Source organism: Pongo abelii, chromosome 1 (assembly GCF_028885655.2).
Source record: "Pongo abelii isolate AG06213 chromosome 1, NHGRI_mPonAbe1-v2.0_pri, whole genome shotgun sequence".
Lineage (NCBI taxonomy): Eukaryota > Metazoa > Chordata > Mammalia > Primates > Hominidae > Pongo > Pongo abelii.
Genome location: NC_071985.2, coordinates 194,573,206 through 194,590,946, shown reverse-complemented (window position 1 = coordinate 194,590,946; position 17,741 = coordinate 194,573,206). Strand labels below are relative to the sequence as shown.

The 17,741-nt window shown below is 46.8% G+C and overlaps 1 protein-coding gene and 1 non-coding gene across 2 annotated transcripts in view; one reads left to right on the top strand and one right to left on the bottom strand.

Annotated features, from left to right (window-relative positions):
• The window catches only part of RHBDL2 (rhomboid like 2), a 55,650-nt gene extending 38,595 nt beyond the window's left edge, over positions 1 to 17,055 (bottom strand). The window contains exon 1 of the mRNA XM_009252257.3: positions 16,865 to 17,055. The gene's annotated coding sequence lies outside the window, so the exon portion shown is untranslated. The remainder of the gene's footprint in view (positions 1 to 16,864) is intronic.
• LOC112130974 (U6 spliceosomal RNA) lies at positions 1,996 to 2,103 on the top strand. Its single transcript, XR_002913140.1, has one exon. It is a non-coding gene; the product is annotated as a U6 spliceosomal RNA (small nuclear RNA).
• Positions 17,056 to 17,741: the final 686 nt, after the last annotated feature.

The following is a 17,741-nucleotide window of genomic DNA, read 5'->3' as shown; positions in this document are numbered from 1 at the left end:
AATCTCCTGCCTCAGCCTCTCAAGTAGCTGGAGTTACAGGCATGAACCACCACGCCTGGCTAATTTTGTATTTTTAGTAGAGATAGGGTTTCACCATGTTGGTCAGGCTGGTCTCGAACTCCTGACCTCAAGTGATCCATCCACCTAGGCCTCATAAAGTGCTGGGATTATAGGCATAAACCACCGGGCCCAGCCGAAAAGAGATTTCTATAAAGAGATTTACATAGGAGACGCCGGACATTTGCAAGAGATTTTTCCAGACCTTTCAGATGCCTTAATGCACTACATACCACATAGTGTCTCCCAAAATTACATTGTAAAATATAGCCAGGCCGGGCATGGTAGCTCACACCTGTAATCCCAGCATTTTAGGAGGCCGAGGCAGGCAGATCACTTGAGGTCAGGCATTCGAGACTAGCCTGACCAACATGGTGAAACCCTGCCTCTATTAAAAATACAAAAATTAGCCGGCGGTGGTGGCATGCACCTGTAATCCCAGCTACTCGGGAGGCTGAGACAGGAGAATCTCTGGAACCCAGGAGGTGGAGGTTGCAGTGGGAGGCGGAGGTTGCAGTGAGCCGAGATTTTGCCACTGCACTCCAGCCCGGGCGACAGAGTGAGATTCTGTCTCAAAAAAAAAAAAAAACGTTAATCTTTCTCTTGATGAGCAGCTTTGGCACTGGCTGATGTACTCACTAAACAACTTTTCCTTGTATCTCAGTGACACACATGGTGGATCTAATGATATCAGGGATCTTAGACACCACTGAACTTGACACAACATGCCAATTTATCCAAAACTTCTATTTGTAGCCAAAAAACAAAGTCACTGTCTTATACCTCCTCACTTTCTCTTTGTTTATATCACTGGCACTATTGGATTATTTATTTTATGAATCTTTTCTACTCTGCAAACAAGAAACAAATATTTTAATCACTGCATGCAAACTACATAGAGGATAACAGTCATGTGAGATGTCCAGGCAGAGCGGTAGGCCTGGCTCACTAACAGGCAAAGCCAATCATTCAACTCATATTCATTCATAATGGGCCTTTGGGAGTAACTAATAAATTACCGAAATTGCAAGTGTTGAATCTGCAAATGTCAAGGATTTCCAGTGGATTCTTTGACAACATGTACGTAGTCGTCATTTGTCAGTTTTCTTGGGGAATTTATCTTCTCCTGGTGGGCAGCAGGAAACGGCTCCCACTACAGACGTTAACCATGCCCAATATTCACTTTTGCATGTCCCTAGGCAGCTAGGGCAGCTTGACCAATCAGCTGCATTTGCTTAGGATTTCAGAGGCTGGAGGTGGGGATGGAAAAAATTCTTTACAGTGGTTGCAGCAGTGGCAGCAGTATCCAGTGTCCAGACAGCCTTGCCACTGGGGTCAGCATGGCATCCAGCATCCAACGCCAGCTGTGGCTGTGACGAAGGCAGCAGCACTGAGCATTCAGCAGCAGCAGCACTGAGGCCGTCCTCACCTATCTGGCTCTGTGATGGGATTTGGTGTAATTCTAGGTACCTGGTCTCTCTGTTTCTGCTTATTTCCCAAGCCTTGTTTCTACAGCCTTCAAGTGATTCTGTAACTTACTCAATGTGCTTTCAATCAAATTCATTTCCTGATTTAATTAGCCAGAATCAGTTCCCATCTTTTGCAATCAAAAAACCTGACTTGGGCCGGGCACGGTGGCTCACGCCTATAATCCCAGCACTTTGGGAGGCCGAGGCGGGTGGATCACCTGAGGTCGGGCATTCGAGACCAGCCTTGCCAACATGGTAAAACCCCATCTCTACTAAAAGTACCCAAAAAATTAGCCAGGTGAGGTGGCGGATGCCTTTAATCCCAGCTACTGGGGATGCTGAGGCAGGAGAATCGCTTGAACCCTGGAGGTGGAGGTTGCAGTGAGCCAAGATCATGGCACTACACTCCATCCTGAGTGATAAAGCGAGACCCTAACTCAACCAATCAATCAATAAAAGAATGTTTGTGGTGCTTGCTTTAGCAGCACACATACTAAAAACTGGACCGATACAGAGAAGATTAGCATGGTCTCTGCACAAGGATGACACGCAAATTCGTGAAGCATTCCATACAAAACATCAGAGTTATTTTTTTTTTAATGTTTTTTAAAAGGAATGCTTCTGGAAGAAAGGGAGGGAAAGAGAGAGGGAGAGAAAGAGAGGAGGGAAAAAGGGGAAGGAGGAATTCCAACCAGACATTGACTAAGTCTTTGTGTGACTTTATGTTGAAAAGAGCCTTCTATCAGGCGGCGCGCGGTGGCTCACGCCTGTAATCCCAGCACTTTGGAAGGCCAAGGCAGGTGGATCACAAGGCCAGGAGATCGAGACCATCCTGGCTAACACGGTGAAACCCCGTCTCTACTAAAAATACAAAAAATTAGCCGGGCGTGGTGGCGGGCACCTGTAGTCCCAGCTACTCGGGAGGCTGAGGTAGGAGAATGGCGTGAACCTGGGAGGCGGAGGTTGCGGTGAGCCGAGATCGTGCCACTGCACTCCAGCCTGGGCGACAGCATGAGACTCCATCTCAAAAAAAAAGAAAAGAAAAGAGACTCCTACCAACCTTTTCCTTTGCATGGCCACACCCCTTCCATTATCATGCTACCATCACTGGGCACCATCGCTGTGAAGCTGCCATGTCATAATGGCTATCAAAAAAACGGCTTGCCATCTGCCTTTGAAGAATAGCCTGCCTTGTGTTTGACACTGTAAAGACCTGAATTCTACTCCCAGCATCCACATTTAGTTTTCCACTGGGCCTCAGTTTCCTCAGCTGTAAAACAGCACTCCCCTCTGCCCTGAGTATCTTACAGAATTGTGGCAAGAATCAAATAAAATAATAAAGAGCTACTACAATAATAAACACTTACTGTGTGCCAGCTTCCAGGCTAAACACTTCATGAGCATTCTCTTCATTAATTTTTACCACTTTGTAAGGCAGGGTAATAATATTCCCATTTTAAGGATAAAGAAACCCAGGCTCCCAAAGTAACTTACTCAAGGTCTCACAGCTAATAAGGGGAGGGCTGGGAGAAGAGTCTCCGGCGCCTGACTCCAAAGCCCCCACATGTTCCACAGCCCCTGTGATTTCTACGCACCAAGTGTTACAGAAAGGTACTCCTTCATCTGTCATGGGATTAGAGTTAAAAATGAAAATTTACTCCAGCCTTGGCAACAGAGCAAGACCCTGTCTCTAAAATAAATAAATAAATAAATTTAAGATTTTAAAACGTAAATTTTTTTCTTTTTTTTTTTTTTGAGATGGAGTCTCACTCTGTCGCCCAGGCTGGAATGCAGTGGTGCGATCTCAGCTCACTGCAACCTCCGCCTCCCGGGTTCAAGCGATTCTCCTGCCTCAGTCTCTCAAGTAGCTGGGATTACAGGTGCCCGCCACCACGCCCAGCTAATTTTTTTGTATTTTTAATAGAGACGGGGTTTCACCGTGTTAGCCAGGATGGTCTCGATCTCCTGACCTCATGATCCGCTGGCCTCAGCCTCCCAAAGTGCTGGGATTACAGGGGTGAGCCACTGTGCCCGGCCTTTTCTTTTTTTTTTTTTTTTTTTTTTGAGACAGATTTTCGCTCTTGTTGCCCAGACTGGAGTGCAATGGCACGATCTTGGCTCACCACAACCTCCACCTCCTGGGTTCAAGAGAGTCTCCTGCCTCACCCTCCTGAGTAGCTGGGATTACAGGCATGCGCCACCACACCTGGCTAATTTTGTATTTTTAGTAGAGACGGGGTTTCTCTGTGTTGGTCAGGCTGATCTTGAACTCCCAACCTCAGGTGATCCACCTGCCTTGGCCTGCCAACGTGCTGAGATTACAGGCATGAACCACTGTGCCTGGCCACGTAAAAAAAAATTTAAATAAAAAATAATGGGCCAGGCATGGTGGCTCATGCCTGTAATCCTAGCACTTTGAGAGACCGAGGCGGGAGGATTGCTTGAGGCCAGGAGTTTGAGACCAGCCTGGGCAACACAGTGAAAGCCTTTCTCTACAAAAAATTAAAATTAAAATTAAAGTTTGCCAGGTGCAGCGGTGTGCACACCTGCACTTCCAGGTACTCGGGAGGCTGAGGAGGGAGGATCACTTGAAACAGGGAGTTCGAGATTGCAGTGAGCTACAATGGTGCCACTTGCACTCTAGCCTGGGTGACAGAGCAAAACCCTGTCTCCAAAAACTAAATAAATAAAAATTTAAAAAAAATCAAACAAAAGAACTGTGAATCTTCTTTTTGGTTATTTTCATCCCGTCCTTTCCTGTACTCTTATCTCCCTCTTTTTCCTCCAGCTGCCTAGACAGTCCCAGACTAGACCCTGGGAATTCCCAAAAGGAAGCTGTAGAGGAAGTGGCAGGTCATGAGCCCTGGGAGAAGATGGGGCTGGGAATTCCCACCATCCCTACTGCTACGACAAGGACTCTAGGTGAACACAAGCGTCCAGGATGGGGAAAGGATTTGCCTCTTTGAGAAGCCAGAGGACTAAATCAGGCTCACCTTCCCTTCTTCACCTCACCCAGGAGGGCCCTGGCAAGGCCAACACCCTTATGACAACTTCTTTTCCATGGCAGACACTTTTAGTTGTGAGCTTGTGCCGCTTGCCTAGCTGCATTCAAACAGGGAGGTTTTAAATATCTGAATTGTTTTTTCTAAACAACTGGCCCCACCCATTCGTTGGTACCAGGCGGGCCCTTGCCGGGGCTGAGACCCGCCTTGATGTGGCTGGGGAGCTCAGGAGGCTGGGCAGCGGGCTGTGCTGGGTGTAGCCAATTGCTGCCCAGCTGGGCCTGGCGGGGAGACTTTTGGTGGTGTTGCTAGGCGCCTGGATAATTGGAGAGGCCAGGATTGGGCTTCTGGGCCACAGAGCTTAGCAGCCTCCTTCATCACACTGCAAACCATCATTATGCCAGAGGCCTGCAGCAATCTCTCTGTGGTTACAGCCTGAAAGGATGCTTTTTTAGCTACAGAAATTAAGAACTGGCTTTTCAATATTACAGGTTTGTGGTTGTGGTTGTTTTCTTTTGGCTACATTTCTGATACACTTGGAATAAATAGGCAAAAGATTTGAAAACAAAAAATGCCCCTGTTTCCGAAAGCTTTGCTTTTTCCTGAAGCAAAGCACACTTGACCTCAGCAGTAAGGGCAACTAAGGTAGAGAACTCTGCTTCCTGAGCTCTCTCCATGGTCCACTCCGTGTCAAAAGCTTCTTCCTTGAAACTTCACAGGTGGGCTATGGTTCAGGGTAGGGGGACCAGAGCCCCAGTCACATGCAGGGCCTCTCAGCGGAATAATGTCTTCAAGTCCCTCCCACTCAAAGACCATCATAATACTCAGCCTTCTCACTCTACAGAACCACTTTCGCTTTTATTATTTTCTGGATCCTCCCATCTGCTCTGTGAAGAAGACCTCTTTATTATTCCCATTTTACAGGTGAACAACTAGGGCAAAAAAGAGGCATCCATGATTACATACCTACGGACAGCAAAGCTGGGGCACAAACCCGGGAATCTCAGAACAGAGTCTGGGCCGCCCCACAGCTATTTAACATATTACATATATTTGTGTACTCTGTTATAATATTTGTAATAGTAATAATAATACACACTGGTGTAGAAGACATAGGAATTTCATCCTGTATCTTGTATTATCCTAAACACATCATCTTTGTTGATTGTGATTGGGCTTTCAAAGCTGTGGTGTGTGCACTAAGGGAGAGAGTCTGAAAGAATTCCCAAAGACAAACACACTATTTACATGAGTTTAACAGACCTAGCACACCAGAGCACAGGGCTGAAGGAAAACAGTGACCCTGAGCCACTTCCCCCTTAATTCAAGGACAGTTGGCTCAGGGTCTTAAGTAAGGAGACAAAATCATGGCTTTCAGTAGATATTTGTGGGCATTTTTCAAAAAAGGCTTTCACTGCTTCATGTAGAATTTTTTTTCAATAGTGGTCCACTGATAATGACCAACTGTCTGGTTTGCACAGGACTAGGAGTTTCTTGAGATGTGAGACTTTTAGTGCTAAAATCAGGGCAAGCCAAGGGTGTTGGTCACCCTGTCATGGACCACCTGCATCAGAATCATCTGGGGAGGTTAGCAGAGATGGCTGGTTCTAATCCTAGGGCACTGGTTCTTCACCCTGGCCTCACATCAGAATCATCTGAAGAGACTTAAATGTGTTTGAGTTCACCCCAGATCAACAGAAACTGGGTCTCTGGGGTGAAGGCCTAGCACTTGTATCTTTTCACGTGCAGCCAAGACTGAAAACTTCTGCCCTAGAGATTTGGATTCAGAGGGTCTGGGCTCAGGTCTTGTTCAGAAATGTGCAGGCGGCCGGGCACCATGACTCACGCCTGTAATCCTAGCACTTTGGGAGGCCGAGACAGGCAGATCACGAGGTCAGGAGATCGAGACCATCCTGGCTAACACGGTGAAACCCCGTCTCTACTAAAAATACAAAAAAATTAGCCAGGCATGTTGGTGGGCGCCTGTAGTCACAGCTACTCGGAAGGCTGAGGCAGGAGGATGGCATGAACCCAGGAAGGCAGAGCCTGCAGTGAGCCGAGATTGCGCCACTGCACTCCAGCCTGGGTGACAGAGTGAGACTCTGTCTCAAAAAAAGAAAATAGAAAAAAGAAATCTGCATGCATTTTTAACAGCTCCCAGGGGATTCTTATATACATCATGTTTCAACAACCAGTGAATGCTTACGTGATGTGTGCATCCAGTGGTAGCATTCCCTGAATGCCTTGTATGTGTTAGGCTCTGGAAACACATGGGAAGAAAAAAAAAAAGAAAGAAAGAAAAAGAAACCACCTCCTGTTCTCCAGTCCCTCTCTATTCACTGGGGAATAAAGACCTATAAATTGTTCCAACATAGTATACTGTGGTTTAGATTTAAAAGTGGGTCAGCACCATCAGCATGGTTAGGGCTATTCAGTTCCCAGAAGCCAAGGATGGTAGACTAAAGACGGAGCATGTAATTTGCCATTCCTCTCACTGAGAGATACGGTTTGGGTGTGTTTCTCCTCTCCTTAAGTCTGGGCCAGCTCTGTGACTGGTTTTGACCAACACTACGTGGCAGAAGCTATGCTGGATACTTTTCAGGGCCAAGCCTTAATAGCTATGTGGTCCCCACTTTTGCTCCTTTGGGAATGCTTCCTCTTTGAAGCCTAACACCATATAACCTAACACCACATAACCTAACACTACCTGGAGGCCACCATGCTATGAGGAAGCCCAAGGTGCCCACATGGAGAGACAGGCCACGTAGAAGAGCACAAAGGTAGGAGGAGTCTCTCTGAGCCTGCTCTGGCTCAGGAGGTTGCCTGATTTAAAAAAAAAAAAGAAAGAAAAATCATGTGAAAATAAAATAAAGAAAAGTACCAAGGTGCCAGACCTATGAATGGAACCTTCTTGACCTACCAGCCCAGCTCATCCACCGGTTGAATACAGCTGTGAATGACCCTAGCTGATGACTACATGGAGAAGAACTGCTCAGCTGAACCCTGCCCAAATCCCTGACTTGCAGAATTATAACGAAATAAAATGGCTCTTGGTTTTTCTGTTATTTGTTTGTTTTGAGACAAGGTCTGACTCTGTCACCCAGGCTGTGGAGTGCAGTGGCACGAACTCAGCTCACTGTAAGCTCCACCTCCCCGGTTCAAGGGACTCTTGTGCCTCAGCCTCCCGAGTAGCTGGGACTACAGGTGAGCACCACCATGCCCAACTAATTTTTGTATTTTTTGTAGAGATGGGGTTTCCCCATGTTGCCCAAGCTGGTCTTGAACTCCTGAGCTCACGTGATCCACCCACCTTGGCCTCCCAAAGTGCTGGAATTACAGGCGTGAGCTACCACATCTATTCTTGTTTTGAGTCACTAAATTTTGGGGTGATCTGTTACACAGTAATAGCTACCAGCATGCCTCATCAGAACCACAAGACAGAATGACATCTCATGCCATTCTGCCTTTCTTTCCGTTCACATTGTTCATCTTTGTATTCTTCCATTGAGTGGATTACTGATGTCTGACCCGAAATTGCCCTCCCAAATTAGTCTTCACTCTGTTTCCACTCCTGCCTCCCTCCAACATGAAGCAAAACAAAACCGTAAATCAGAGTGTATCAACTCTCAGCTTAAAAATCCTTCAATGGTTTCCCATTGTCTTTGGGATAAATATAGGATCCTGATGGCAAATGATAAGATCCTGTGTGACCTAGCTCCTACCTTCTTTGTGGAATTCACTTTCCACTGCTGTCTCCCAATGACTCAGTGCTGCAGCCACAGGGACGTCTTTCTGTTCCTGGAACACACCAAACCCTCTCCTATCTCAAGGTCTTTGTACTTGCTGTTCCTTCTACCTAGCCCTCTCCCTTCCCTACAACTCATACACACAAGGTTGGTCTTGATCCTTCATAACCTGTAGCACATCCCTAGGAAGTCTCCCCTGCCCATGCCTTCCCGCATCCCTATATGCTCTACTACATTTCCCCACTTATATGCTCCCAGCACTTATCATTATCTAAAAATAGTTAGTTTATGTATTGTCTGTCTCTTTCTGCTAGAATATGAGCTCCACGAAAGTAGAAAATATTTCTCAGCAAGTATTTGCTGAATTAACAATCACATGAATGGAGAAGGAAGGAGAAGGGAAGTATCATGGAAAGAGCTCTGACATTGCAGGAGTCAGAAAATCCTGGTCCTTGCTCCGATTCTGCCCCTGCTTACCTATGGATAAGCCACTTCCCCTCACCTAACCAGAAACCTCATCCCCACTAGCAAACACATGGCCAACGATGTTTATCGGTGTCATACCTCACAGGTCTTCACAATTTTTTATTTTTATTTTTTTTTAGAGACAGAGTCTCGCTCTGTTCCCCAGGCTGGAGTGCAATAGTGCAATCTTGGCTCACTGCAACCTCTGCCTTCTGGATTCAAGCAATTCTCTTGTCTTAGCCTCCCGAGTAGCTGGGATTACAAGTGCCCACCACTATGCCCGGCTAATTTTTGTATTTTTAGTAGAGACGGGCTTTCACTTGTAGGCCGGGCTGGTCTCAAAATCCTTACCTCAAATGATCCACCCCCTTTGGCCTCCCAAAGTGCTGGGATTACAGGAATGAGCCACTGCGCTGGGTCCACAAGTCTTCACGATTTTTTGTTCATAAATCCCCATAAAAATTTTGAAGAATGTCAGATGTGGTGGCTCACGCGTATAATCCCACTACTTTGGGAAACTGAGGCGGGTGGATCATTTGAGGCCAGGAGTTCAAGACCAGCCTGCCAATATGGCAAAACCCCATCTCTATGAAAAATGCAAAAAATTAGCCAGGCGTTATGGCAGGTGCCTGTAATCCCAGCTACTCAGAGGGCTGAAGCAAGAGAATCGCTTGAACTTAAGAGGCAGAGGTTGCAGTGAGTTGAGATTGTGCCACTGCACTCCAGCCTGGATGACAGAGCAAGACTGTCTCAAAAATAAATAAATAAATAAATAAACATAAAATGGCCTGGTGCAGTGGCTCACACTTGCAATCCCAGCACTTTGGGAGGACGAGGCCGGAAGATCATGAGGTCAGGAGTTCGAGACCAGCCTGGCCAACATAGTGAAACCCTGTCTCTACTAAAAACACAAGAAAATTAGCCAGGCGTGGTGACGGGCACCTGTAATCCCAGCTACTTGGAGGCGGAGGTAGGAGAATCGCTTGAACCCGGGAGGCGGAGGTTGCAGTGAGCCGAGATCACGCCACTGCATTCCAGCCTGAATGACAGAGCAAGACTGTCTCAAAAAAAAAAAAAAAAAAGGCTGGGCGCGGTGGCTCACGCTTGTAATCCCAGCATTTTGGGGGGCCGAGGTGGGTAGATCACGAGGTCAAGAGTTCGAGACCAGCCTGACCAACACAGTGAAACCCCGTCTCTACTAAAAATACAAAAAAATTAGCTGGGTATGGTGGCAGGCACCTGTAATCCCAGCTATTTGGGAGACTGAGGCAGGAAAATCGCTTGAACCTGGGAGGCAGAAGTTGCAGTGAGCTGAGATCATGCCACTGCACTCCAGCCTGGGTAACAAAGCTAGGCTCAGTCGCAAAAAAAAATAAAAAATAAAAAATAAAATTTTTTTTTTAAGAAACTCTGTTCTGTCTCATACATTTTTAAGTTAATAACTACAATTATTTTTTACAAGTTAAAATAGGCTCCAAGATCAAATTTTTTGTCATAGTCTTTGTTAGAGACATGTTTTAAATACATTTTCATCCAAATCTTAGAGCTACAGATTTCACTTGTTCAGTTTATGGAAAATGTCTACCACATAATCCAGTTAGCAAAGCCTGTCCTCACTGTCAAAACAATTAGCCAAATCAAACAGATTTTCTGTCCATAAGAAAATCTACCTTTATTTTTAAAAGGTTCCATAAATGCATTAATTTGCATCCCCATGACAACTGGCTCATGTCTCAATTCTAATTTTATAATACATAAATGAAGAGCTAAAGCACTTAAGTTTAATATAGCATAATGGCTAAAACACAAATTCTAGAGGAATTCAAAGGTGTCTGAATTCAAATTCTGATTTCACCACTTAACACCTCTGTGACCTTGGGCAACTTATTAAACCTCTTTGTGCCTTGGGAGCATCATCTATAAAAGGAGGGTGGTAAATATCTACTTTATAGATTCGGTATGAGTATTGAATTACTTTATTATCTGTAAAATTCTTAGAAGAGTGTCTGGCACATAATTAGCATTGAGCAAATTTTTCGTTTTGTTTTGTTTTGAGACAGGGTCTCACTCTGTTACCCAGGCTGGAGTATAGTGGCATGATCTCAGCTCACTGCAACCTCTGCCTCCCAGGTTCAAGCGATCCTCCCACCTTAGCCTCCCAAGTAGCTGGGACTACAGGTGTGCGCCACCACACCTGGCTAACTTTTGTATTTTTTTGTAGAGACAGGGTTTAGCCATGTTGCCCATGCTGGTCTCGAAGTCCTGAGCTCAAGCGATCCGCCCACCTCGGCCCCCCGAAGTATTGAGATGACAGGTATGAGCCACCACACCCGGTCCTATTTGGGTGTTTTTTGAGACAAGGTCTTGCTTTGTTGCCCAGGCTGGAGTGCAGTGATGCAAACCCAATTCACTGAAGCCTCGACCTCTTGGGCTCAAGATATCCTCCCACCTCAGCCTCCCAAATAGCTAGAACCACAGGCACATGCCACCATGCCCAGCAAATCTTGTAGAGATGAGGTCTCATCACATTACCCAGGCTGGATTCAAACCCCCGGGCTCAAATGATCTTCTCACTTCGACCTTCCTAAGTGCTGGAATAGCAGGAATGAGCCACTGTGCCCAGCCTAAACAAGTCTTTTTATTTCTTCATTTTTATTTATGTTTTATTTTCTGGCTTACTTAATCAGCTTCCTCAAGTTGAATAAACAAGTATTCTTTTTTGTTTGTTGGTTTTTTGGGGGTTTTTTTGAGATAGAATCTCACTCTTTTGCCCAGGCTGGAGTGCAGCGACATGACCTTGGCTCACTCCAATCTCCGTCTCCTGGGTTCAAGCAATTCTCCTGCCTCGGCCTCCTGAGTAGCTGGGATTACAGGCACCCGCTACCACGCCCAGCTAATTTTTGTTTTTTTGTTTCTTGGGTTTTTTTTTTTTTTTTTTCTGAGACAGAGTTTTGCTCTTGTCACCCAGGCTGGAGTGCAATGGCGCGATCTCAGCTCACTGCAACCTCCGCCTCCTGAGTTCAAGTGATTCTCCCACATCAGCCTCCCGAATAGCTGGGATTACAGGCATCCGCCGCCATGCCCAACTAATTTTTGTATTTTTAGTAGAGATGGGGTTTCACCAGGTTGGCCAGGCTGGTCTCCAACTCCTGACCTCAGGCAAACCACCCATCTTGGCTTCCCAAAGTGCTGGGATTACAAGTGTGAGCCGCGCCTGGCAATTTTTGTATTTTTAGTAGAGATGAGGTTTCACCATGTTGGCTGGGCTGGTCTCGAACTCCTGACCTCAAGTCATCCACCCAACTCAGCCTCCCAAAGTGCTGGGATTACAGGTGTAAGCCACCGCACCCGGCCGAAAGGATCTTTTTTTTTTTTTTTTTTGAGACGGAGTTTTGCTCTTTTCACTCAGGCTGGAGTGCAATGGTGTGATCTCAGCTCACTACAGCCTCCACCTCCTGGGTTCAAGCGATTCTCCTGCCTCAGCCTCCTGAGTAGCTGGGATTACAGGCGCCTAACCCCACACCTGGCTAGTTTTGTATTTTTAGTAGAGATGGGCTTTCTCCATGTTGGTCAGGCTGGTCTCGAACTCCTGACCTCAGGCGATCTGCCCGCCTTGGCCTCCCAAAGTGCTGGGATTACAGGCATGAGCCACCACGCCTGGCCGAGTATTCTTAAATAAAACAAATACTACGAGTCTGTAGTAGAGGCACAGCACCCTTTAGTTTCTCCTGCCTAATCTCTCTTTACTTGCTATCTCTCAGGAACAGAGCATTCTCTAACTGTCCTTTGGAACAATGGACCTTGTTCAATGAATTTGGGATGGACAGAGGTGTAACTTTCTTATAAAGCCAAGGAAGAGAAACAACGAAAACAGAGTTGAAAAGTAGAACTTAAAAGAATCCAGACAAGCAGATGACTTTTAGGCAAGAGTCCCTGCAGCAGCTGAGAATCTGGAAATGGATTCCTTTTATGTTATCCGTGCCCCTGCATCCCCAGTTCCAGGACCACTGGCTAGTTTGACACATCCTCATTGGGCACACTCAGAGCTAGATATAATTCCTGGAAACCCTTCTACAACTCCATCTCTAGCTCTCTGGCATAAGAAAGCACAAGGTATTGCAAGTAATATCTTTGAACTTATTCCAGATTATACAAAAGGAAAGTATTCATAAATTTCAAAACTTTTATTAGGAGGAACAGATTCGCTGTGACCCAGTATACAGCTGAGGGCAAAGTACCAGTTATCAGGAACAGTCCAAATCAGGAGACCCTTCATGAAGAAACCATGCTGAAGTCTTAAAAAGGAAGACTAATGTCCATAGATAGGTGGGGACCCATCAGGCCTGAAAACCTTGGCGTCATCATATCCTAGGCCCCCACACATCAGCCTCACTTCTGAAATGCAAATCAGGTGGTGTCTCTCTTATTGCTAAATTTTTTTTTTTTTTGAGACTGTGTCTCGCTCTGTTGCCCAGGCTGGAGTGCAGCAGCGCGATCTCGGTTCACTGCAACCTCTGCCTCCTGGGTTCAAGCAATTATCCTCCCTCAACCTCCTGAGTGGCTGGGACTACAGGTGCATGCCACCATGCCCAGCTAATTTTTTTTTTTTTTTTTTCAGTAGAGACGGGGTTTCACCATATTGGCCAGGCTGGTCTTGAACTCCTGACCTTGTGATCCACCCACCTCGGCTTCCCAAAGTGCTGAGATTAGAGGTGTGAGCCACTGCGCCCGGCCAAAATCTTTTCAATGGGTATCCAATGTCTTTGGTTTAAAGCCTAGATTCCTTAACGAGGCACAAAAAGACCTCATGACTTGAACCCTGCCTATTTATCCACCTTCATTTCTTTCCATTTCCCCAAATACACCCTATGCCCCAGCCACACTGAGCCCCTAGCAGTTCCAGCTCCCACTCTCCACGAGGTCTTTTCATGAGCTCCTCCCTCTGCTGAACATCCTCCCCCCCACCCCATTTGTTGTCCCAGGAAGTATTAACACCCCCTTTAAGACTCTGTTCCTTACTATCACATTTGGGATTAAGTTAAATAAAAGAAAAGAAAATTTTTTAATTAAAGAAAAACAAAACTAAAAGACTCTGTCCTTTACAACTCCTCTGCAAAGCCTTATTGAGCATCTACCACGTGCTTAGCATTGTGTTAGGCACTGAGGATGCACCATAGAATTAAATGCCCTCTTAGTTCTGTCAGCAACTTCTGCTTGCATCTAGAGCATCATTGTCTTCTTTGTATTGTAACTGTCTCCTCTACAAGGCTGTGAGCATTCTGAGGACAGGGCTTCTGCGTTATTCATCTTTGACTCCCTATTACCTAGTCCATGGAATCCATCAGTAAATATTTGTCAAATTCATTTACTCACAAAGAATTCATTGAAAATTTTGGTATCAGGAATGAATGAGGTGCTAAACGAACAGGATTATAAAACTGAATGAACAGGATCATGCTTATGATCCCTGCCCTCTTGAAACCTTGCAGTCTCAGGGGATAAACAGAGCACTTGATTTAATGAATGATGTAGGAATGACTGAATGAGTTAATGAATCAGGGAAGGAGTGTGGATGCAGCAGCCCAGAGCAGATCTACAGGAAGTGAAAGGCCAGTGTCTAGGGAGGTAGTTGGGGAATGCTGATGCCCTTTTGGTCTTTCTTTTTTCTTTTCCTTGAGAGACAGTCTTGCTCTGTCACCCAGGCTGGAGTGCAGTGGCCTGATCTCAGCTCACGGCAGCCTTGGCGTCTCAGGCTCAAGTGATCCTCCCATCTCAGCCTACAAAGTAGCTGAGATGGGCCGGGCATGGTGGCTCACGCCTGTAATCCTTACACTTTGGGAGGCCAAGGCAGGTGGATCACTTCAGTCCAGGAATTCGAGACCATCCTGGGCAATATGATGAAACTTTGTCTCTACCAAAAATACAACAACAACAAAAGTTAGCTGGGCATGATGGTGTGCACCTATAGTCCCAGCTATTCAGGAGGCTGAGGTGAGAGAATCAACTGAGATGGGGATGCCGCCACTGCACTCCAGCCTGGGCCACAAAGTGAGGCTCCACCTCAAAAAAAAAAAAAAACAAAGTAGCTGAGACTACAGGTGCACACCACCACACCAGGCTAATTTTTTTATTTTTTGTAGAGAAGAGGTCTCACTGTGTTACCCAGGCCAGTCTCAAAGTCCTGGACTCAAGCAATTCTCCCACCTTAGCCTCCTAAAGTGCTGGGATTACAGGCATGAGCCACCGTGCCAGGCCTTTTTTTTGAGACAGGGTCTCGCTTGTCGCCCAAGCTGGCTTTGAACTCCTGGCTTCAAGCAATCCTCCCACTTCAGCCTCCCAAAATGTTGGGACTACAGGCATGAATCACCGCCCCCAGCCTGGTCTTTCTAATACAGAGAAACTTGAAAGACAGCAAGCACCAGAGCAAAAAGCATGGAGTTTAGAGTCTGACCTAGACTTGAATTCTGGATCCATTACTTATTAGCCATGTGACCTTAGGCAAATCCCTTAACCCGTTTGTATTTTCATTTCCCCATCTATAAAATAGGGTTAATAATAATATCATAAGAGGATTATGATTAAATAAGAGAATGCATTTAAAAGCCCTTAGCCTGCATCCATAGTTTAGGAATTGGTGGTTCCCATCACTTGCTCAGTGTTGAGTGCACAAATTCAGAAACAAGCATGTCTGGACTCAGCCCTGGTCCAGTATTTTTACCACAAACCAGCACCTGACACCTTCCCTAATCCCATGCCTATGTGGGTCTCCCTTCTTTTTTCTTTTATTTTTTAACGACAGGGCCTCACTTTATTGCCCAGGCTGGTCTCGAACTCCTGGACTCAAGCAATCCTCCCGTCTTGGCCTCCCAAAGTGCTGGGATTACAGGAGCGAGCCATGGAGCCCAGCCTTCCCTCTCCCTTCACCACTCCACCGTCACTGGCCAGTTCTGTTTACACGCTGCCTATGTGCATTCAAGGCCAGGAGCTGTCTGGCATATCTTTATATGCCAGAGCTGTCTGGCATATCTTTTTATGCCAGCCTAAGGTGAGGGAGTTGCTGGTTAGGGAGAGGCATGGCAAGAAGGCGGTCAAAGAGGAAGGGAAAAGCACAGGTGTTTAGGAAGGCTCCACAATGAGCCTGGCACCCGGCTTGGTATTCAACATGCATTGTTCCCTGTCATCTTCATAAAAATATCATTTTGAGCTGGCCCTTGTGGCTCAGTTAACTCAGGAAGCTGAGGCAAGAGGACTGCTTGAGCACAGGAGTTTGAAGTTGTAGTAAGCTATGATCAGCCACTGCACTGCAGCCTGGGCAACATAGCAAGACCCTGTCTCTTTAAAAAAAAAAAATTACAGCTGAGGAAACTGAGGCTCAGGAGATAAACAGGAGATATGGGATATAAAGCCAAGTCTCTCTGTGACTCCAAAATAATTTTCTACTCTGCCATGCTGCCCACCAGCTTGTAGATGACCATCAAATGTTTGAGCAATAAATTTCAGTTTTCTTATTGCCAAGAGGAGCAGAAATTGTGCAGCCCTCTCTCCGGAGAATCCAGGTATATGCTCAAACAGTGATGAATAAACAAATGAACACTAATGAATAAATGAAAGATTGAGTGAAATCTCTTTGATACTCACACCAGGAAGAAGGAAACAAATAACCCTGGAGGAGCCGCCTTGCAGGAAGAAGTGGAGACTGTCTCCCTGGCTGTGGTCTCCAGTGTCCAGGTCAGCAAAGGGCTAAGAACTGGCTTAGTTGGAGTTAGAAAAACTTAGGAGGGTAGGGGGTGCTGGGGAGAACGTGATGGCTGGAAAGAAAGCCAGTGTGAAGGGCAGGGAAGAGGAATGGAATTACTCTGTCCTCATCCTCAGCTCTTCCCTGCCATTTCCCTTGGGAAGATAGCCCCTGACTCCTGGCCCAACGTGCTGCCAACTTTTAAAATGAAAGTAGCAGGATCCAAAGCGGCCACATCAGGAGGTCACTCCAGAAGGGGGGTTACCAAGGAAGCACCCCACACGTCCCTCCTCCTTCCTGCACAGCACCCCTCGGCCCTGCACTTCCTGCTGCCGCCCCCTTGTCCTGACATGGGACTCCCTCCACTCCCTCCCAGCTCCCACATCTTACCTTGAAAGACCAAGGTAGGGGAGTCCCGGGCAGCGCCCGCCGGTCCTTGCGTTCCAGGCTTCCTGGGCCAAGGGGTTGCCCGCTGCCCTGAAGATCCCACTCTGCCAGGCGCTCCTCCGTCCCTCCCCAAACGAAAATCCTCCAGACAGGTTCCAAAGCTGCCCAGCCCAGGAGGAGGGAGGCTGAGGAAATCCCCTCCCAGATGGGCTGGGCCGACCTGCTTGGCAGTCTTGCTCCTGGGCTGGCCCTGGATGAATGAGTCCTTCCCTTCGCCTGCTTGGGTCTTAGCCAGGGAGCCGGTGGCAGCCTCTGCTCTTTCTCCACGGCACTGAGCTCCATTCCTCCTCCAAGTCCTGCCCTCCTGCTTCATGCCTGGGTCCCCTGCTCTCCACTCTCAGCTCTCTGACACCTCAACCGGGTTGTCTCTATCACTCTGCATTTGGTTATGCTCCAGTGTGAAGCCAGGCCTGTACTGGGCACCAGGGTGGGTGACTTGGTGATCCTCAGCAGAGATTTAGTCCACGGAAGAATTGGTGACACCATGGCCCCTGGTGAAATAGCTTTGCCAGCTCTGATTATTCATTCAAAGCATTTTGAGAATAACTGGCCTTGTGTGAGGCCCTGAGGATGAAGAGGTAGATTAACGGGGTCCCTGACCTCCTACTCTAATAGGAAGACAAAGAATGAAGCTCTAAGTAGACGCTGCTCAAGATTCAGGAAGAAGGTGGCCAGGCACGGTGGCTCACGCCTGTAATCCCAGCACTTTGGGAGGTTGAGGTGGGTGGATCACCTGAAGTCGGGAGTTCAAGACCAGCCTGATCAACATGGAGAAACCTCATCTCTACTAAAAATACAAAATTAGCCGAGCATGGTGGTG